Below are 24216 nucleotides of genomic sequence, written 5' to 3'. Positions count from 1 at the left end.
GCTAGTCACAGAGGCCAACTTTAACATTTCGTGGCCAGTTAACACAATGTCATCCCAGTGCTGGGGCGCCTAACCTTCACCTCAGCTATTAGCTCAGCATCTGTGGGCTTTCTTAACATAGAAAGCAATAGCCAGCCCCCAGCCATAGCCATCAGCTTATTGTCTAACTTCCTTTTTCCCACTGTAATGGTGTCCAGTATCTCCGCAACAGCCTTACGGGTGACTGTGAGTTCTCTGTACTCTCTTGCAAGCCCCCATTCCTCAAGGACAGCCACCACTGGGCCCTACATACTAGTGGACAGCCACAAGATTACCCCTATAACTTTGGGGATTACCCCCACACCTTTCAGGTGACAGGCTAGTGCATGGCCCCCGCAATTTTCCATTCCCTGTCCTTATGAGACAGGAATTTCAAGGTGGGCTTGTACCCACCTTGGGGGGGCAAGGCACAACCATTAAAAGAATGACACAGCCATTAAGAATAACAGGATATGACAAAAACTGGTTAGAACTCATTAGGCTCAAGGTAGCAGAAGATTTGACTTCCAGAAGACCTTGAGCCTCCTTATACGCTCACTGTAATATATTAGCATACTAAATGACACACCCACGAGCACCATGACAGCTCCGAGGCCGGCCCAATTCCTGGAAATCCCTGCCCCTTCTCCAAAATAGTTAGAATATTCCTCCTACCCATTAGCGTAAAAGATTGCCCAGCCCATAAATACTAAACTCCCAAGGCGCAGGGCCGCTCTCACCTTCCGAGACAGACTGCATTCTACCTATGGATAATGTGTCTTTCTAAATAAACCTGCTTTCACTTTACCAAGAGCTCACTCTTGAATTCTTTCCTGCCCGAAGCCAAGGACCCTCACTTGGCGGGCTGTCCCAGGGACTCCCCGGGACCTGGGATGTGACCATTCTCTCACACCCCGTTTTCCTGCAACACGTATTTCCCGACATCTCGGCGCTCACGGGGGTTTCCTCAGTATCCCGGCTGGCTCCGCCAATTGTTGGGCTGCACCTCGCTGCAAGCCCTGTACTTGCCCAGCTTCAAGACTGAAGAAAAAGCCCGGAGTCAGCAACAGAGACACCAATGGTTTAATGGATAGGGGTAGCTTACCTGTCTGAAGCAAGGTCCTGGCGCAACACCTCACCGTGTGTGGAGGGCGAACAAGACATGGCAGAAGTCTTCACTCCCGGGAGAGGGGCGGTTACCTGTTTTAGTGGAAATTGACATCAGGTTGGCTCATCCCTCACCAGGGAAACCAGCAGAGGGGCACGCCCCTCACCGCCCCTATGATAAGCTATCATAGTGGGGATGTTCTGATCTAAAGCTAGAACAATCATTAGCTGGGGACTGGGGCAAGTACGTAGGAAGCAAAGGGTGAAGTTATTTATTGGTTTACAGCTTTATTTTTCTCTCGGCAAAATTTCTTGGAGCTAAGTCAGGTTAACAGGTGATCTACAGTCTCTTCTGTCATAGTGACACAGATGCCTTCAATTCTCAGTTCTTATTTGTTGTCATTCTTCCTCTCCGGCTGGAGGATAGATCATTGTTATCTGGGGAAACAATCAGTCTAGATCTATACCACATTTTGTAAACTCATGATTGCATAGCAAGTTGCTGGTGGTAGTTAGTTCAACTGCTACACATATCAGGTTTTCTTGTTCTTTTTGTAATATGATCATTTTGGGGGATCACTTGATAGGACGGTGACTGCAGAGTAGGGGATTGTAACCAAAATTGGGGTCGGGCTGCTCACCGCTCAAAAGCCAATAAAGAGGCAAGTTTGGTGGACAGGAAAATTTGCTTTATTTTGGTTGCTGGCAACGGGGTGGGGGGAGCGGACGCCTGTCCAGAGGCCGACTCCCCTCCTCCTACAACCAGTGGGCAAGAGCTTTTATTGATGAAGGGAGGGGGCTCCATGCAGAAACAGCACAGTCCGCTCTGACAGTCATCTTGATATTGGTCATGTGATGGTCTGATCAGCGTCATCTTGATTGTTTTAAGTACAGTTAGTCTTCAGTCCCAGAGTCGGTTTGTTCCCATTTCCTTGAGGCCCTTTCTTGGAATTGTGGCAGCTTAAGTCATGGCTACAGCCTGGCCATCATGTAGTTAACTTCTTCCACCTGCTGGGGGTTTCAGTATCTACAAGACAGCCCACAGGATATGGCTTAGAATATTATCTATAGCCCTTGAGGAGGAACTAAAGTCCTTGACTATGCTTACTGACTAAACTATTATTTTTTGGTCTCCTGTGAGTGTTTTCCTTTGTTTCTGCATTTTCTCACTTCTCTGATTAAACTTATTCTTTGGCTAAGGTTTTTCCTAGACAAAAGTTTTTTCCTACGCTGCTCCGTTTCAGTATAAGATGTTGGAGATCACACATTTGAACTGCACCACTCAGACGAATTAGAGGAGCATAATTATAATCAAAGTTTATAGACTTCTAAGCCTAAATCCGAGAGTACCTAAATTAAACAAAGAAAACAGATCCCATCTTCATTCTGAAGAGTCTACAGAACCAGATTTGGAGGTATTAGCCAAATCAATTAATTGCATAATTCCTTCATTGGTTTTTCAGATCTTCTTAGTAATTTTAAAGGTCTCATAAATTTTGTAGAGATGAAGGTACAACAATTTTTTCCTCTCAAATAGCATATCGACAACCTCAAGATGCCAGTCAGTATTCTGTCTAGGGCTTCTCTGTTTCAAATCATCATATTTCCAATCTCATGCAGTTCTTAGTGAGATTGTCTAGCTCCTCTGTCAGTCATTGAACCATGGCAGGTAGGAGCTTCCTCACTTTCTGTGTCTCCTTTAAAGCATAATATGAAAAGCCCTGAGGACAGAACAAAGCTATCTAGAATTTCCATTGAGTGACTAAGGCTTTGAACCTCAAATTGAGGCCCAGTGTTTTTCCTTCTTGTATCAAGTTATAAAGTGAGCTCTTTTGCAAAGAGGGAGAAATAGGGGGCCAAAATGGACCCTGTGTGATATCAGAGATCATCCTGAAGACAGACATCACTTTACTGAGATAACTAGACCCTGTCCAGCTTTTTGAGAGTATCCAATACATTATTATTATTATCATTATTATTATTGCCATAAATTCAATACCAGGCTTTCGAGTCTATCCAATGATGTGGTCTTGGCTATAATATCCCTATGGGGTATCTCAGTTTCATTGCATGGTTTCAGCCCCATTCAGAAGTAGTTAGGTGCTAGGCAGGAGATTATAAAGTAGAGACATGATTAAATAGATAAATGGTTAGATCTGATAGGGAATCAGACACTTACATATTAAGCCTTCTTTGTAAGGTCTGTAAAGGTGACAGAGGTAAAGTGCAAGCCATTTATTTCCTATTTTCTTTCTGAGACTTAACTCTGTGAAAGTTTGGTTATAGAGTCTATTTATTACAAATGGACCTTGGCTATTGTTTCAGTGGAAGCAGAAACCTTCCATTATAGATATTTTATGATAGGGGGTTTTACATTTTTGATTACCTGGACTATTATGTTATCTACCAGATTAAAAAGTCATGTCATGTTTGAGTCTAATTACTGATGAGAGCAAATGTGTTTTTACAAAGGATTGATGCTTAAAGAAATTGGTTGGCACTCAGAGGTAAATGTACTCAAACCAAACAGTTCAATTGTACATTTTGTTTGAATCATGAAAAGATTGCAACCAGGGATTGGACTCATACCAAGGAGTATATGAGGATTCAAAAAGCAACGTGAAGTGTAAAATTTGTAAGTATTACGGTTAAGAAAAAAAACATATTTTTGTAAAAATTCAAAACCTTAATCCAGCAGAGGACAGAAATCATTCAGGAAAATAAAGAACAGAGGCATGAAGATTAAAGCAAGACAATCTGTAGCTCTGGTGAACTAGATCTTGTCCTGCAGGTTTTGGGTGCATGCTGTCTTCATCCTACAGTTATCCTCTTGATATGAAGCCCTTGGTTGATGAAGTCTCCTTCTGATGACTAACTGCTTCTGAAGTATTCTTAAGAATCTTTTATTTTAAATCTCTCAAAGGAATAGCAGTCCAAGTATTGAAGTATGAAGCTTTGCATCTCTTTAGCTGAGATCCATGAATCTGAGGATCTACACCACAGATTTTAATTGCTATGTTAGTGGTTAGAAGTACCTAATACAGTTGTTTCCAAAGTAGTTCCAAGGCATTTTCCATCTTATTTCTTTTTCAGAAGATAAAATCTCTGAGTTCTATCATGTAAGGTTTGAGAGGATGTGAAGGAAAGGCAGCTTGTCCATGTTGGTGATAAAACTAAATTATTGCATGAGTTCTTTGAAGTAGTTTGCCATATGCTGATGTCTGACTATGTAAGTTAGACTAGAACATCAGAGGAGAAATACCCACCCTCATATAGTGACATGTAAAAACTTTATATGGTGACAGTTGATGGGTCTCAGAAAGTATGGATCTCATTGTTATGAGAACATTCTTAGTGAAGTCAAAGAGTGACAGATAATTTTGCCCACTTGAATTTAAATGTGCCACTGCCTCTCTCTGCTTTGTTAAGGATTGAGTGTAATCAGAACAATAAAGTTTCTAATTACACAACAAGGCTTTCAAAGTTCTATAGTATCAGTCCTAGGAAACTGAGTACCTTTATCACTGGAGAAGTAGGTTGGAATTCCCCACACTGAAAACATGAAATTAAGTAACTTTTTGCTACTTCAGAGTCATGTCTCTTTAGCAAGGCTCATGCTGAGAATAAGCAATGATCTGGACATGCTATAAACTCATAGCATATGTGAAATCTATTTGGAAGTGTTCAATGGGACCAGGAGGCTTGGGTTCTTCTTGACCATGTCTCACGCTTATACTGGTGACAGAAATGATAGGCACTGGAGACATACTCAGAAATTTTAGTAAAATTCTCCCACCTCCAAGTGTTGGCTGAGTACAAAGGCTATTTTGTCTTCAATGTTGTGGGTTAATTTTGTGTAAAATATTTGCAAATTTACACTTGAAGACCTCTGCAACCACCAAGGGCTCATCTTGGAAGCACTAGAGATTATCCTCCTGTAATGTGCCTCTAGATTTCTCTCAATAACCCTTTTGTCACTTGGCAGATGGTATATATCTATCTAGCCATTTATTTTATTTGGTAAGTCATTTTTTATTTTGGAATAAATCATATCAGTAGCAATGAGATAAAAAAGTGTATGTATAATGAAAACTTACAGTCTGATTCTCTCTTATTCAAAAGGTTGATGAGGACTATGTAAACTATACAAAATGTTAGTCAACATTTATTATCCACTATGGAGGCCATATGATATATCTGACCAGAAACCAGAAAACCTAAATCTTCTAAAAAAGGGTAAATCATTACCTACTTCAAAACTTATCAGATACTTGAGACTGTGGAAGGCACATTTAGATTAAATGAAGTTAGTTTTGCTTGTTCTTAACTCCAGATTTTCTTTTTCATATACAAGAAAAATGATATGTTAGGTTTCATTAATTGGATCCATTAGCAGCAGCAGAATTTAGCAAATAGTTAAATTATGCCAGTTCCACAAAAATGTCATTAGATGCTTAAAATAGGAAATAAGTTAAATTTTTATAATGGCTTGCGTTTAAACAAAATACTCATTCCATGGAATCAAAGTAAGTCTTTTGGAAGCTCATCTTGGAAAAGGAGATATATTTAGCATTATTAAATTACTGTTGTAAATTTAGTTTAAAAGTTAAGAAATAAATTTAAAGTTTTTGGGGTTGATAATGCAACGAAAAGTTTTTGGGTAGAGTACAGTGTTGTTATAAGAAGATGGCTATTAACTAAATTAAGAAGCCTACAACGTGGAAATGTACTTGGGATATGTTATGGTACACACAAACATCCAAATTTATGACTTTTTAAATATATACATAGTTAGAGTAACTGAGTAACCAATTGTCTGTGACAAAACTGATGTCAAGTAGAAGTAAATACTTCAGCATGGCAGTGAGTACCTTTTATTTTATCACCCAGTATCATTCAGAGTTTAGAAATGTTTGAACCTTTGAAGAACTATCTGTAATTGAATGTACCTTACCATGATATTGAACTTTTAAATAAGTGATTTCTCTAAATCTTGGTTGCACTTCACTGAAAATCAATGAGGAATCTTTAAATATTCAACAAACAGAATGCCAAGAGTCTCTATTTTTTGAAGCTTTTGGAGAATTGCAGTTATTGAAAACAAAGTTTACAAACAGAAAGACTTGGAAATTTATCCATAAAAAGCAAATGAAGAAGAGAACAAATTAAATGATAGGAATTCAAACAGTATATAAGATTTAGTTTGAAATTCTAGAATTGCATTTGGAAAAAGTTGATTTGGATAGAGATCTCATTTTTCATTGGTTAATTTAGATTCTGTACAAGAATGCTAAGAAGGCCTATAATTTTGCACGATCTAAATTTGGCAAAACATCTAAAGCAATTATAAATAGAGATAACTTACTTGATAAGTTTTTCATGTAAATCTTTGTCAGAGATAAATTTTCTGACTGCAGGTAAAAATGATGTGCTTATGCAAATATTTACCATGAAATATTTACTCATTTAAATAATATTAGAATTGAGAATATCCTCTTTTTAGCAGAATTTGCTTTAAGCTTATCAGTTATCCCAGTTCTGTAGAGAGAGTATTTTCTTAGTGAAAAGTATTGCGATTACAGAAAAGATTCTATTGACGATATCAACATCAAATTTATTAACCCTCTATTTGGTTTTGAAGAAGATTGCAGAGAATTTTATAAAAATATTAAATAATGAGACAATTAAAAATACATTTTTTAGAAAAATACCAGTGATATGGTGTTGGGACAGCTACAACTAAGGAACTGTTTAAAAGCATTTGCCTATGTACCAGTAGTATTTCTGCTGTTTATGCTATTTTTTAGTATTCTGATAATCAAGATAGTTTCCCCCTTTATTGAACTCTTGTGTTATCTTTACTTTCTAAATAGAATTTTAATTTTGAAAATATCTTTCAATAGAATTTTATACATCCACCAGCATAATAAAACCAAACTTTAGGCAAGCAAATAATATTTCAAATATTTATATTAGTATAATTATTTTAGTGACCTGTATTCACTCTTAAAATGCTTTCAGTTTGGACAGTAGATGATATGGTCTCTCCAGCTCATGGGGAAATAAAAGAGAAAGGTAGGAAATAAAGTTAAAAAGGGAGGCAGGGGTCAAATTATGAAGGACACTGAAGGTGAGGGTAAGGAGTTTGGAGTCCATGGGAGAGACAGACAAGGAAAGAATTATTTCTGTCACACATTTAAGGTGCAGGAAATTGAGCTAAAATTGATTTACCCTATGCCTTGAATAGTCTATTACACCATAAGATTCTATTTTTAACATGAAAATAATATGATAACCGTGATGCTCTTCCAACTGTTAATTGGTTGTAGAATCACATACTTTTAGGAAGAATAAGTTTTTTCCTGAAAGCTTATTGTATTTTATGAGTTTAGTTTATCACAACATTGAACTGCCAACACCTTTTCGGTGAAGATTAATTTTAATCTTATATGATGGCTTTGCCGTCTGGCAAAGAACTTCCATACACTTAGTCAAAATGTGGTATCCACACCTGAATTCAGTTCACCATTTTCCCTGCTTTCCCTATTTGGCTTATTGGATTTAAGGTGTTTGAAAATTCTTTTCTTTATTCTTTGTCTGAATAATCCTTTCCTTCAGGTGTTTGCCTCTTTATTTCACTCAGGTATATGGTCTCAACATAATGTGGTGTTCATTCTTATCCAGCAATCTCTCCACTTGTCTTTTGCTTAATGCTTTTTTCTACGTGGTTGACCCATAAGAAATTATCAATATTTGATCCACAGAAACAACAATTTCAAAAGTTTTAACCTATTGCATCTCCTCTTGCTTCTTATCCTTCTTGTCTTGGATACCTAGATCACTTATCTCTTTTCTCTTCCTTCTTCTTCTCCAGTTAGTTCTATGGCATCATTTCATCCAAATAATTTTTATTATTTTAACATCCTGGGGTTTTCATAGCATATTAGATTGGCTTCATATTGTATTAGATTATCAGTAAGCAACATTTTTGAGCACTTTCTACATGCCAAATATTTTCTATGGGCTTTACAAGTATCAACTCCTTTACTCCTTCAAAAAACCCTATGAAGGGCTTCCCTGGTGGCGCAGTGGTTGAGAGTCCGCCTGCCAATGCAGGGGACACGGGTTCGTGCCCTGGTCCGGGAAGATCCCACATGCCGCAGAGAGGCTGGGCCCGTGAGCCATGGTCGCTGAGCCTGTGCGTCCGGAGCCTGTGCTCCACAACGGGAGAGGCCACAACAGTGAGAGGCCCATGTACCACAAAAAAAAACCCCAAAAACCAAAACAAACAAAAAAAACCTCTATGAAGTAGATGCTGTTATTATCCTCATTTTACAGATGAGGAAACAGTTACTTATGGTTTAAGTAATGTTGCCATAGCCACACAGATAATAAATATCCAAGTCAGAATTTGAACCCAGGCACTCCTTACTACTATACCATACTACATTTTATGATTAATAAAGGTGGAGGGGGGATTGTGAATTAACACAGTATAGGACACAATAGGGCAAAAGCAGTAATTCCAGTGAAGGGGCTAAAAATAAGTTATTTGGTTTAAATAGGGACGTGTCAAATTTAGACTATTTCTGGCAAACATAACGATCACAGAGTTTTAAAACGAAGAAGAACTTTGGGGACTCGGCTTCTGCGGTACACTGTGGAGGTTGTGGAAGCATACTATTGGAAAGAGTTCCATCCAGAGATATTTATTTTGAAAACTATTTAGGAAAGAGTGGGGGCAAGTCTAGTCCCTGAGCTAAAGGACTAAGAGGAAAAAAGAAAGAGAATATGCACCATTCAGTAATCTGAAGTATCCTTCAGGGATGTTCCTGCTCAAGGTACCAGTCATCTAAGGGACAAGAGTTGAGGGAAGTTCTGAAATAACAAAAGCCCACGCAGGAGGGGCTCATATAGAGGGGCCAAGTTCCTCACAGAGACATTCCAGAAGAACTGCCATTTATTACCTAGGTTCAATATTTGTTGATGCAGCAGGCAGTTTCTACATTGTGGTTGCTGATTGCATGCTCATCACAATCAGCTGGGATGAGGTTCTGATTGTGATAATTATGACATCGCTAAGAGAATCTTATCACACTTTCAAAATAATCATATCATATTCCAAACATCTCAAATGTATGCATTATGTTGTTAATAAATGATAATGTAAAATTCTAAGAAAACAGAAATACCCCTAATAAATCATTGTGTATAGTTATAGGGTATGGTAGAAAATAGATTTGATATGAATGCTGACTCTTTGAATGTGGGTAAATTGAATATGTATGATAACTGGTTGTGTAAAAGTTTAATTTCTGGCCTCATAGCACATAAATCAATTGTAATTTGTTGAATATAGTTTCAGTTCATATATAACTGTAGCAAATGAAAGAAAAGTGAGATAAAGATCCTTAAAGAGACTTTTCTCATGATCCAATTAGATAAAAAGAAGTTGCTTTGCAACAAGAAAATGTTCCACTTTTAGCCTGTAGGAGCTTTAAATCTTGGCAATGATAACATGGTGCACCAAATAATACTAACTTAGGAGTTTTTTCTCTTTGAGCAAGATCAAGAGAAGTTAAATCCTCAAGGTATGTAGAGTCCTAAATTCCTTGAAAATTTAGGGGACTTTTACAGGCAAAATTTATACATTTACTTTAAATCACATGTTTTCCGATTGTCTAAGACAAGTCATATATACAGTATTTGTGTTAAAATGGGCTGCTCTGATACTTTTATATATATTATACCTATTATATAGACTATATAATAGGGTGATTGCACAGCATTAGGTTATAAATATAATTATTATTACAGCTTATAAATTTATATCAGGATAATTTAAGGTATTTCAAAAATTGTTTTTGACTAATGATATAGCCTAGCAGGGGTTGATAGCTTTAGGACACAGTATGTAGGCAGTATGTGTATCTGCTTGTACTGATCAGGGTGAATTCAAATGATGGGAAACTGAGATCATATTTCCTAGCAGCATGCTGCTGAGCTGCAGAAATTTGTAGGCTTATCCTAGTTCTTATAGAAAAAAATTGGGGGAGTTAATAACTCATGACTTGCGGTGTTTGGAGTTAAGGGTAGTGGTGAAAGGTGTTAGGATCATAGAAACCAGTCTCCTTTATGCCTGGAGAATTCTGAAATCTCAAAGTTGGCTGATGGTAGGGAAGGCCTACAATCCTTTCAAGTTATGTTTAAATGTTGAAAGTGTTAAACTAGACTTGCACTGTCCAATATGGTAACCTGTAGTCACATGCCTTTACTGAGCATTTGAAATATGGCTGGTCCTAATTCAAATGTGCTAAAAGTGCTAAATACAAATAGGATTTTGAAGATTTAGTATTTAAAAAGAGTGCTATATATCAGTTTAAAATATTGATCACATGATAAAAGGGTAATATTTTGGAATATTGGATTAAATAAAAATACATTAATGAAATTAACTTCAGTTAAAAATTTTTTTCTTTTTAATATTGTTACTGAAAAATGTAAAATTGTATATGTGACTAGCATTTGTGGTTCATATTGTATTTCTACTGGACAGTGTTGAGCTAGCCTAAAGTCTTGCTTCTCTCTTCATTACTCATTCATTTTTTTATTTGGAAAGAGGATGATTGAACTGTTAAGTCTGGGAAAAGGAGCTGACTACCCAGACTCAGTCCTTCCCTCTCTCCATTCTTTGGGAGGCAGCCTGTCCATCAGAAGCATGCCTTATCACCTGCTTTTCTGCCAAGGATTAAGGGACCTGCTCCTGGGGGGGAGAAAACTACAGTTTTCCAGCTGTGCCTATGACTGGGTAGGTAATTCCATCTCGTTTGAGGTGATGTATTAGCAGGTTCTACCAGCACAGTTCTAAGCCATTTCCTATAAACAAGTTTTTAAAAATAATAACACATATCTGATCTCCATCTCCATTTTTTTTTTTTTTTGGATTCCTGTATCTATCATGTAGTTTGATTTTACCTCAGATAGGGAAAATTCTCCTTTATATTAGGACCTCTCAAACTCTTAACAGCTGGAAGAGAGAAGGGATTGCAGAGCAACTGTCTGTATCCTGACAATCAACATGGCACAGATGCATGAGTTTACTGTGTATTAATTGATTGTCATGGAACATAACCAGGTTTGAGCCATCCCAACCTAATATCAATCAAGAGGGTAGAGTCTGGGGCCAAGAGGATTCTAGCTGAGCAGTAGACTGTCAAGGGCAGGGGCTGGAGAGGCAGAAGATGGGGTTTGATGGAGTGGGAAGCCACAGGAGGTCAGTCAGAGAGTGCCCAACCCCTCCCGTGGAACCGTGCAAATTAGAGACGCCTGTGGAGGTCTTCCAGAAAATCCGCATTTGAATGCCTGTCTCATCAAGAATCCTAATGGCTGGATTACAACAATACTAATCATTTAAGAGATGGTTTTTCCTTTTCCCCAACTATTCTCCAGGTCTTAGGTTTTCAGAGAAGAAAGAGAGATGCAAAAGTAGCAGAGTGAGGTGGGAATGACAAACAAGAAAAGTGCAAGAATAGACAATCTCCTCCTTCCCTGCGTAGTAAGTCATGGTTCAGGCCTTGAATTGATTGTGAAATCAAATTTTCTGGTGAAACTCTATGAGATATTTTAATGCCTGAAAACACATAGTGAAATGGAATGATATGAGAAAGCAAGAGACCTGTCTGAGGAGTCCTCAAGGAGTAGGAATGGGAGAGGTATTACAGCAGGGATTATTAAATGTTACTCTGCATCAGAAGCACTTGGAGGGCTTGTTAAAATACAAATTGCAGGTCCCATCTCCAGAGTTTTTAATTCACTAGGTTTGGGAGGGTCTCTGGGGCCTGAGAATTTACATTTCTAAATTTCCAGGTGATAAAAGAAATTTTCCCATATTGAGATATGGGGAAGTCATTCTGGCTTTTACGTGAGTTAACCTGAATGTTATGCTAATTAGAACAGCCTGTTTTTGGCCTATCGAACATATGTTGTACATATGCTTTAATTATTAAAGAAAAGAGCACACTGACCAGAAGTAAAAATTGTCCATGTTAAAAATAAAGATTCAATGCCTCTCTTCCTGGGACACCAATGCTGGTACTCCCTTGACGATAAGGCTCACTTCCCTGGTGCCAAGGCCACACTGACTCGATGTGTACGTGCTGGTCTACTGTTTTTGGAACCTGGAAGAAATGTATCCCTGACTTGTTTAATATTCTTTATTCTGACAGGATATAAAACTGTGCTGAAAACCATGCTTCTCCAGAGCAGTTTCTTAGAGTAATCTGGGAAATTGGCTGCCAGGCTATCGTCGTCAGTTTGGCTTAAACAAAACTCGTTTCTATTCTTATTATTGATTGTTTATTGATTATTTTCATTGACACCGGTGATAATATTGATAGTTCGGAGACCTACTTTGAGAACCACTGTTAAAGGCAGTAGTAAAACAATTCAAAACAACAATAACAAACCAATCTTTCTGTTTGAATCCATGAAGTTCAGTCTATTTCCTAAACCAGTTTATAGACAAAGATGGGTGTATAAGAAATGTTTATTGCAACTTTATTTGGAGAAGCAAAGCATACCCATACATATGGGACTGGAAAATTATGGTATATCCTTAAAATGGAATATTACATAGTCACTGTAATTACATAAAAACATATCTCAGAAGTATTTTCAAATTATAAAAATCAAGTAGCCCAGCAATGTGCATTTTTTATAAATAACACATACTTGCATATGAATTAAAATCATACGGAAGAAAATACAATAATATGTTAACAGTGGTTATATCCTTGGCTGAAGTCAGATGGTAGAGAGTCTGTGGAAGGAATCTGACTTTGGAATTTAGATTCTTCCAAAACTCTTCCATCAACTGTTTGTATCAAAGAAAGAGTAATAGTTTTAAAGAATCTGTGCCTTTGCATATGGTAGTCCACCTAAGCTTAATGCTCTTCTATCTCTTCTTTGCCTGAAAAATAGCAGCCTGCTCAAGTATCTAATCTTCTTCATGAAAATTTCTCCAAGTTTTTCCTCACTCAGTAACCCCACTATTGTGGGCTGAACTGTGTCCCTCCCAAATTCCTATGTGGAAGTCTTAACCCTTAGAATGTGACACTATTGGGACCTTTAAAGAGGTAATAAAGGTAAAATGAGGTTATATGGGTGGACCCTAATCTAACATGACTGGGTTCCTTAGTTTAGGACACAGACATGTGTGCACATAGGGGAAACACCACGTGAGGGCACAGTGAGAAGGCAGCCACCTACAAGTCAAGGAGAGAGGCTTCAGAAGAAACTACATTTGCCACCACCTTGATCTTAGACTTCTAGCCTCTAGAACTAAGTAATAAATTCCTATTGTTTAGGCTACCCAGTCTGTGGCACTTTGCTATGGCAGAGTCCCAGGAAATAAGACACCATGGTGCTTTGTTCATACCACCCCGAAACATTTGCCACATCACATTTTAATGTGCTTGTATTTCTTGTTATCCAGTAGATTATAACACCTCTGTATTAGTTTTCTATTGTTGTTGTAACAAAGTGCAGCAAAGTTAGTGCCTTAAAACAACACTAATTTATTATTTTAGAGGGCCAGTACCAATCTCACAGAGCTAAATTCAAGGGGTCAGTATATTTCTGAAGGCTCTAGGGGATGATCCATTTCCTTGCTCATTCAGAATTCATTTCCATGTAGTTGTAGGACTGAGATCTCTTTTCTTTGCTGTCTGTCAGCTGGAGACTACCCTTGGTTCCTAAACACTCCCTGCATCGCAGAACTAGCAACAGAGTGGTGAATCCTTCTCACTGCCATTTCTTTGATGTCATCACATTTCTCTCTAACTGTAGCCAAAAGTTTCTCTGCTTTTGAAAACTCATGTGATTACATTGGGTCCACCCAAATAATCCAAGGTAGTCGCCTCATCTCAAGGTTTATAATGTTAATTGCATTTGCAAAGTTTTTTTTTTTTTCTTTTGCCATGTTAGGTACCATATTCACAGGTCACAGGGATTCAGCCATGGACACCTCAAAATTTAAGGGCAGATTTCATTCAGTTTTTGCATCCTTTACCAAAGCTTGACAAATAGATTTTACACCAAATTTCTTACCCTGAACGTGCAAATGAAAGCCAGAAAGAAAGAGAGAATGGGAGTGGGGGGGGGGGGGGAAGGAAGGAAAGAAGGAAAAACAGAAGAAAGGAAATAATATATGCCCAACAGAACTACACCTTATCAGGTAGAAGTCCTAGCATAATGTTCAATACATAATGTTTAGTTCAGTTTAGTTAACCATCTACTATATTAGAGTAGGCATATAAAAGGCATTTAATAAATGTTTTGAACAGATCTGAATCATAATGGTTATGAATTTAGCTGTTAATCAACTCACCAATGACTAATATACAGAGGTAATAACAATCAATTTCAGTAAATTGTATTATCTATCATGGTTGGAAATGAAATGCTTTTGCTAGTCAATTATTCTGGTTACGCTATAAATCATATGATCCTCCGTAATTTTGAAGTGCAAAATAAAATAAAATACTCTTTTAAAAAAAATAACTTTGTTTTACAATAAAGAAAACCCTGAAATTCTTGAAGTGAGTCATATTATAAATATCTTTCAGAGCAATGTCACCAACCAGAGAGACTACTTTTAACCAAATTCCAGAGAAATCAAAATCTTTATCCTTTCCTGGAAAAACTGACTTATTCTACAAATGCTATTTGACCTTGGAGATGCCACAGTAATTTCTAGATATAGTTATAGTCTCCCTAGAAAAAAAACTTAGTGAGTAAGTGGAATTTGTTATGTATTACTTTCAAAGCATACTGATGAGAAGATAATCTGTTTTAGCCATCTTGGTTGAGTTTTAAGGGGACATCCTTGAATAAAATGCAAAGGCCTTGCTCAGCAGCAGATAATTACCGGAGTGCGATGGTTCATAGACCATCTGAGAAAACATGATGTCCTTGATGAAAGCATTGCAGGATTTCTCAGCAAGACAGGGATTATAGTCATAAAGTTGCTTTCTTGGCAGTTTTAGATTTTCTTCAACTAACTAAACTCTCATAGATCTCTTAGTATGGGTGTTGTCAGTGCATAGGTTTTCCTGTCAATTGTTTTCATGGCAGTCAATCTAAACACTTTCACTTTAAGCTAAGCCCCTGGCAGCTACATATCTACTGGCAAGCTTTTTTTTTTTTTTTTTAAATCTGAGAAAAACAGTATTAGGTTCTTTAGATTAATATTCCAATTCCAGACACATTACATCAGTACACCTGAAGTGCTTTGCTACTATGGCAACCCACAATTCTGAAGTGCACAGATGATATTTATCATGCTCTATTTCTCACTTTGTGTACAGGAGGAAGCTCCGTGCAGCCTCCGAAGAGCAAAGGTGGTGGCGCTGGGCCAGCGAAGGAAATGGAAGGACTGGAGATGGATTGCCTGACTTTCAGTTTCCTCAGTTTTCTCCCTCCTCAAGTGACTATCCAGTGAGAAGCATTTTTTCTTAATGCCATAAAGATGGATCTCAATTATCCATGATAATTAAGTTCAGAGTCAGAAAAAATGAAATCCACTGGTAATCAAAAACACTAATTTAATTACGAGTTTCAGTTTCCCCTCCTAACAATATTGAACAAATTTGCTGCAAAGAAACTAAGTGGAATTATTTCCTTTTCCCACTGTCATTCCTTTCCTTTTTCAGTTTCTACTAGAAGTGCCAAAGAATATAAGGAGGGAGTTTTCTGGATAATTCCCAAATTGGATAGTCAATTTCTGAATGGCCTAGATTGAGAATAAGTTAAATTTTCTACACCAAAAGATATGTGCACCACACAGTATTTTATTTTAATTATATATTTTCTCATCATGAACTGTGTTTTTTATGTTACACATTTCATGCTCATCAATTTGGTGTGTATGTGTGTGTGCGTATGTGTGAGGAGTTGACAATGTTTAGTATGACATGGTAATGCTACAATTTAATGACCTAACACTCATAACATTTTTTTGCTCTTAAATTTTTTTCTGGATGAAACATCCTTAATGTTCTTATATTAGCAAAGAACAAATAGAATTGTGACTTTATATTGCAGTTTGGTTACTAAGTTCATGTGTCATGTTTTGTTATGGTTCCAGTAGTTACACCTGGCTTCTCTGTGAGTTGAGGGTCCAACATTGAGTTATTTCCTCTTGCATCCTTCTGATTTTATATTTAATACTAGATATAACAAACAGGTAATAAGCCCAGTCTCCTACACATAATGGATGAGGAAAATTCTTATTTTATTCTTTTTCCATTTCTTTAGAAACAGAGATTTATTATCACTCCTGAAGGTGTCATTTCTATGATTGCAAAATAAAAGCAAACATATAAACTCTATAGTTCTTAGAAAAGTCTTGATAACATGTTTATCAAAGCATCTCTGGAGGGTTAAATTGCTGCTTTAGAACTTATTTGTCCTTAGGAAGTAGAATTTTATTTTTAAAACTTTCTTTTGTAACAGTGATTTTTTTGTAATCTGAAAAGAGTGCAACATGGGTGGAAAATTCTCCTTATTACCATGTTTCCATCATGCACCAGTATTTAAAAACAAAAACTTGATTTGCTTACATTTTCCAGATGCTCATTCTTTTCAAAACTATTTATTAACTGATTAGTGTAAGTGAAAATTAATCATACATAAACCCTGTTTGAAAGAAATCATATGTGAGGAACATAGGGCATGCACATAAATAACTAACATATTAATACATAGAAGATGGAAAAAAGCAGAAGAGGATATAGATAAAACACTGTGGAAATTTAGAGGAATAAGAAATTATTACAGATTAGAAGAGATTTTGGAGGAGGAGATTAATTAATAATTAATTAATCAAATATTTACTATGCACTTACTCTATGCTAGGGAAAGCAGATATAATTCTTTCCCCTTACAATTAGATGGGAGTTAGCAGTTGAGTTGGGCTTTGAAAATCAAGTAGGACTTAGAAGCATAAAGATAAATGAGGGCTTCCCTGGTGGCGCAGTGGTTGAGAGCCCGCCTGCCGATGCAGGGGACACGGGTTCATGCCCCGGTCCGGGAAGATCAGATCCCACATGCCGCGGAGCGGCTGGGCCCGTGAGCCATGGCCGCTGAGCCTGCGCGTCCGGAGCCTGTGCTCCGCAACGGGAGAGGCCACAACAGTGAGAGGCCCGCGGACCACAAGATAAATGAAAAGATGGTTACTTGAACTATGGTTCACTTTTTCTCTATATATCTATCATCTATCTATCTATCTACTATTTCCAAAGTTGGACTGTCTGGATTTGGAACTTCAATTTGATTTTATGAATATTAAAAAAATACTGGCTTGAAATGACAAATAGACAAGCCTCTCTTCTCTCTCCTCAAATGTATGGGTGTCTTCAGTAGAATCACAGTGCTATCAGGAAAGCCTTTTTACTCCAAGAATTTGTTGCTTAATTTATAAATCCTGGGGGCATGAGTGACCTATAAGGTTCCCTTCGTCACGCATATTCTGAGAGGTCAGATGTTGTGGAGTCCAGGACCACCTGCTTGCTACCTTATCTTCCCTGACATTAGCTGCCACCAGTATTTTAGTACGGGGAGACATATTTCTGTCACCTGAATTTTAACCTGAAATATATACTTACATGACAAAAATATGAACCAGAGCTTTATAGAGTTGAGTCAATGCTATTAGTATTTGTTTTAGCCACACTGTGGTGAAACTGACTTTTTTCAGGTAGAGACAAACATTAGTTCTCTAGGGAAACAAAGTTCCAAATAGGCAGGTTATAAGCAAACTTTTGGAAAATACTTGTACTCACAAATGGTGGGCTGCATATATTTGTCAAGAAAATATTAAATTTTGATAAACTTACTTGTTTGGTATCTTTCTCAGAATAAAGAATGTATCTTGAACAGCAGTGAAATGACTAAATATAAACCATGAGCATCTTCTTTCAGCCTTGTCAGACACTTTTATTCAGTAGGTAAAGAAGACAATGACATTTATTTATTGTGATAGTTGTTTTAGCAGCCTCAAGGTTGATATAGCCCTGGAGGTATTTTTTTTCACTCCTCTCTGTATGACTCAATATATTTCTCTTTCTTGAGTCTCACACAGAACTATAAAGAATGAATAATACATGTAGGAGGTGTTTATAATTTCTTCCTTTGGGACAATTACTTTCATCAATTATTAAGGGCTGATAATCAACGTTGATTATCTGAAAATGGGCTAAGAAAATTAGAAACTTGGCAGTTTATGTACTAAGGGAGATTAATATAAATTAAGGAGGCAGTTAAAAGATTTAAAAAGGGCTTTGAGGCTTATTTATCATTTCAGTTAGCCTTTGATGTTTGAGAAGGGGATGCTGTCAGAGCAGCCTGTGGGACAGATAAGCATAGCGTGAGCTAGATGGTTAGTGAGCAGCAAGTTAAGCTAGTATAGCCAGAGTTGTTAGCGAGACCAGAAAGGATGAAATGCTCGATAACATCATGAACCATGTGGGGATGTGGCCAGGCCTGAGTTTCTAGAGGATTTAGACTAATGTTCGCGGGGGGCAGACAGCCCAAAGAGAAAGCATTTAGCCTTGAGACTGCTTGCAGAATGAAACAGAAAGGTGGGAGTTTGAGGGAAACTACATCCAACATAAGGTAGTGTCAGGTAATAACAGAGTGTTGCAAGAGCAACACAGAAGCAGCAGAAGTAGTAGCAATAATAAGACCTGGAATGTCAAAAAATTACTAGTAAGGACTAATAATGAAAAAAATTAGCCCCTTAAAGATAAACCTATATGTAAAGGTAGTAAGCACAGTGTAGGATATATGGTAAGCATTCAATAAATAATATTTGAAGTTGAATCTGAAATTCAGAAGGATTCCAGCAATCTGTAGCAGCCAACTTATAGAGGCTACTGTCATATAAAATGAGAACGGCGAGAAAATATGTGATAATCCTAAAGGATTATCGTTTCCAGTCACAGCTACCTAGACAAAGACTTAGAATATCCTGAGAATGTTTTGATATTAAATTGCATTTGGGGAATCCCCTTAAGAAATTAAGTTTATTTGTGACAAATTATTGTGTGATACTGCATATGTAAACATTTCCCCTTATATCGCTGTTTTTTTCCCTTAAATTAATCCCTTTTACAATTTCGAAAGTCTATTTTATAGAACTCTGTATGTGTTGAAAATTGGATCATCCTAAAATAGATACACAGAACCATTCATTCATTCATTCATTTACTCAGCAATTATTTATTAAGTGTCTTTTTAAAGGTCAGATATTATAAAACTTGTTGGCAAAGAGGGAGATTAAAACTTAGAAACGTAACAATATACACTAAGAGCTCTGGAAGCATCAAAGAAGCAACAACCTTCTTTGGAGGAGATACTTTCACATATGAGTTGCAATTGGCAAGGTAAAGATGGTGGGGGAAGGACCTTCCACCAGGATGATTAGTTTGCAAGAGACATGGAGATATAAAAGGGTCTGATGTGGTTGAGGAAATGGTGAGAAAAAAGTCATGTGGCCAGAGTCTAGCAATCACCAAAATGAGGTTCATTGGCATGGACCATGAAGCCCCTCAGATGTTGAGCTAAGAAGTATGGGTCTCATTCTTTACTCTGTAAAACCAACAGATATTCTGAACTACAGAAGTGACTTGATCTGAATTATGTTCTAGAATGCTAACTCCAGCAGTAGTTGAAAGATAGACTGGTGGGACAAAAAACTAGGTCTAGGAGGGAGGAAACAGAGATAGCTATCAAAATTCTCCAAGGAGGAAATAAGGGCTTAAATATAAAGGTAGTGAAGATGGAAAATAGAAACCAGATTCAAGTGTATTTCTTAAATAAAATTCATGGGATTTGTGTCTAGTTGGATATGGGAGGAGAGGGAGAAGAAGTAATTGAGACTGGTTTGGAAGTATTCATCCTGAGAAATGGATTCAATGATGATATAAATGAAGACTAATAATAGAAGAAGCTGTTCCAGGTGGGAGGCAGAGAACATTCTGGATTAGCTGTGCTAGATCACTGCTTCTCTAGGAAAACATTTGTATCCCACTGGCATCCAAACAGGGAGTAACACTGTCAGGGTACTGCTTGGTAAGCCAGACTTAAACATAAAATAGAAATCACACATAAGAGATATGTTCAACTACTTATGCTTTGGCACGAGTGGCAGGCAAATTTCTTATGCAGTCGTATGAGCAATGGCAGCATCTCTTGTTTCCATATTTTTCCTCTAATGTTTTCCCAGGCATGGCAAGCTTTCCATATGCTCTGCTGGGTAGATTCTTGTTGCCATATGGCAGCATGTAATATGAGAGAAAAATCATAAGGAAGATCCTTCTAAATGTCTAAAGGGATTGCTCCTGGAAAATCATAACTCCATGCTGGGTTGCAAAACTATTCTTATTAAGCAGAATGTCTAGGTTAAGAGGTAGGCCAATGCAGGAGCCATTCATGTAGGGATGCTGAAGATCTAGTAAGTTTCCTATATTTCTTACCAAAAAAAATAGACAAATTGAACACAAAATCAAAACAAAATTGGTCACAGCTTGATACTCTCGGGGATAATTTTACTCTTGCATAGGGGAAAGTTAGACAAAGAGATACAGTGGCTGCTTTTGCTGAATTATCCCTTGTAGAACTGAATATCTATTTCTTCTCAGTTCAACTCAGCAAACATTTTTATGAGTATCTAGGTATCTGGAGTATTAAAAGATGAAGACACTGTGTGAGTAGCACTGTGGTTATGGTATCAGACAAATCTTTTGTCTGAAGCCTGGTTTAGTGGCTGTGTGCTCCCAGGCAGATCGCTTCACTTCCTTGAGCTTCAGTATCCACATCTCTAAGATGGAGGTAATAGTGCCTACCCTGCAGAGGTACCAAGAACATTAGAAATAATATCTGTATATGTTTTATGATACTACCTGTCACAGTAAATGGAAGTCATTGTTATTTTGGCTTTCACCTCTATACATACACCAAGCCTGGTAATTACCTTCAATGATAAACAACTTCCAACTATATTTGGATTTTATTCTTTTGTTTTGTATGTATTGACCAAATACATTTAATGTGAATTTAGAAAGTTTTAAACTGCTGTTTTCACTAAATTTGGGGCTCTATGTGACGTTTTACTCACTGGTGATAAAACTAAGTAGTTTAAAAGATGGACATTGTGTGATCATTCAAAATGTTTCTTATTCTTCAAAATGATATGGTTTTGAATAAATGTACAGTGGAGAGGAAGTTTATTAACAGGGAGATAGTGACTTGCTTTCAAAAATGAATGTGCAGATTCTTAAAAATTTAATTCACTGAAATTAAAGATAAATGTTCAGCTATTTAACATTTCTGGTAGCACTGAAAGGATGCATGGATGTTTTACTTATTACTAATAATTTTGAAACACAAATTGGCATTACTCCGTTTTGTTTTGTTTTGCTTTGTTTTCACTGAGATAATGCTGGTAACAAGCAACCACAAGGATCTCAACAGGTTCCAACAATAAACATTTATTTTTCTCTCTCATAGGTCTCTGGGTCAACTGCTGTTTGGCTGATCTTGGCTGGGGTCCTCTGCTTGAGCTAGTGTAGGCTAAAATCCCAGCTTTGGTTTGGATTCAATTCTACTCCACATGCTCTATTCTAGGATTCAGGGGGGAAAGGGCTACATTGGGCACATTTTTCTGGCAGAGTCTGAAAATTCTAGGAGGCCAAGTCAAGTGACACAATCACCTTTACAGCCCTCCATGGTATGTGGTGTGTATATCTTCACTTATACCCCATCTGCAAAGGCAGGCCAAATACCTAGACCAAATGTTATTGGGATGGGGACATATGTACCATGTCAAAGGAAGGTACCACAAAATCAAATGCCAAAGGGTATGGATGTGACTCTGTTAGAGGGCAGTAATGAAGAATTGGGAACAAAGACCCAATATTATACAGTAAAAGCTATGTTGACTCAACCACACAATGAATCAAATAAGCTTTATGTTATTCTCTTTAAAAAAAGCTAACATGAATACATTTAATAATTTCTGCCCGTTTGTACAATGACTATATTGTTTTTTGTTTTTTTTGTGGTACGCGGGCCTCTCACTGTTGTGGCGTCTCCCGTTACGGAGCACAGGCTCCGGACGCGCAGGCTCAGCAGCCACGGCTCACGGGCCCAGACGCTCCGCGGCATGTGGGATCCTCCCAGACCGGGGCACGAACCTGTGTGCCCTGCATCGGCAGGCGGACTCTCAACCACTGCGCCACCAGGGAAGCCCGACTATATAGTTTTTATTTCACGTAATAGATATTTACTGAAAACCTACTTCCAGGACTGCTTCAAAATGTAGGGCCAGCTGTGCTCTAGGTTGCAACGTGAATGGAGCTCCCTGAGACTAGGCCACACAGTTGCCCTGCCTCATGATGTTAGAGTACAAAGAACTGAGGAAAGACAGTTTCTAGAATCCTATGGATGCAACTCCTGGTCCACACTGTGCTGACGTTAGCATCTAGGGATCACAGATCAAATGTCTGTAAGAGGACACCAGACAGGAACATAAATGGGAAAGCAGATTGGTTATTGTGCAACAGGTATAATAAACTGCTTGTATTATGATTAAGAACAACATTTATATTTGCCTAGTACATGCCTTTTAAAACATTGACTTGAACAAAACTTTATCATCAAGGATGAGTTTGTCAAACTAGGAAGATAGGCAGACATTAATCAAAGTAATTATGCAAACTGAGATGTAATTAACTACAATGTGTACTACCAAAAAAAAAATTGTGAAAAGCAAAAGTGAATAATGGATTCTTCTCTAGCCTGGAAAAACTTATCCATGTGGGAGCAAAACATAAGCAAACCCTCTGCGTCAGAGCGGAACTTGGAGCTGAGGTAAGATGGAACTGAAGTAAGAACAGTGGCAAGGGTCATTTAGGTTTCCTTAGAGTGAACCATGTTTTCAGTTTAAAAGCAGCACCTGTAATTGGTACTAATTGTCATTACATATTTTAATGTATGGATAGTATATAAAACATTCTGTACATATATTGCCTATAGGGAAAGGAATTAGGTGGCAGGGGCATGAACGGGAGGAAAACTATGAGACAATTTTTTAGAGAAGTTTTAGGTTTACAGAAAAAATTGAGCAGAAAGTATACAGAGTTCCCATATGGCATGTCCCCCCTTTCCCATCAACAGTTTCCCTTATTATTAACAACTGGCATTAGTGTGGTACAATTGTTACAATTGATGAGCCAATATTTATACATTACTACTAACTAAAGTCCATAGTTTACATTAGGGCTCACCCTTTGCATTGTACATTCTATGGGTTTTGACAAATGTATGACATGTATCTACCATTCAGTTTCCTGCAAGTAGTTTCACTGCCCTAGAAATCCTCTCTGCTCCACCTGTTTATCCCTCCCTCTCTCTGAATGGAATGTTACTTTTTACAGTATATGTTTTTGGCCCATTTTAACCTTTGTGGCCTGGGTATATATAACTTAATTAACAATAATAATTAAAATTTTTAATTCCTAAGGCTTATAACAATAATTGCATGGGGCTTCCCTGGTGGCGCAGTGGTTGAGAGTCTGCCTACCAATGTAGGGGACGCGGGTTTGTGCCCCGGTCGGGGAGGATCCCACATGCCACGGAGCAGCTGGGCCTCTGAGCCATGGCCGCTGAGCCTGCGCATCCGGAGCCTGTGCTCCGCAGCGGGAGAGGCCACAACAGTGAGAGGCCCACGTACCGCAAAAAAAAAAAAAAAAAAATTGCGTGGAAACTTCACAAACTGGTACCAGAGAATTGTACCACAGATCAAGACTGTGCTGCCAGAGGCAAGCATGCCCTCAAACAACAAGCACAAGCAGGCCATTGGTCAGACTCAGAGATAGTGGGTGAGAAGTCATAATGCACAGGGAGGGTATCAATTTTAAACAAGGGTGGATGATAGAGAGTTAAAAATGTGGGCCCAGAGTACACACATATGAACCATGCAGTGCAATGATTAAGGCTGTTGAACCCATGAGTGTTGGAAAAGCTGCATCA

General features: G+C 37.7%; 1 long non-coding RNA gene across 1 annotated transcript in view; it reads right to left on the bottom strand.

The window, feature by feature from the left end:
* Positions 1 to 1136: 1136 nt before the first annotated feature.
* Positions 1137 to 24216, bottom strand: part of LOC309812703 — an 80922-nt gene continuing 57842 nt past the window's right edge. Inside the window, exon 3 of the long non-coding RNA XR_014295382.1 lies at positions 1137 to 1218. This is a non-coding gene — a long non-coding RNA (uncharacterized lncRNA). The remainder of the gene's footprint in view (positions 1219 to 24216) is intronic.

The sequence above is a fragment of the Mesoplodon mirus genome, assembly GCF_964341445.2.
Source record: "Mesoplodon mirus genome assembly, chromosome: 11".
In the NCBI taxonomy this organism is placed as follows: Eukaryota; Metazoa; Chordata; class Mammalia; order Artiodactyla; family Ziphiidae; genus Mesoplodon; species Mesoplodon mirus.
The sequence above is the reverse complement of the archived record's forward strand: the minus strand, read 5'-3'. Positions and strand labels throughout refer to the sequence as shown.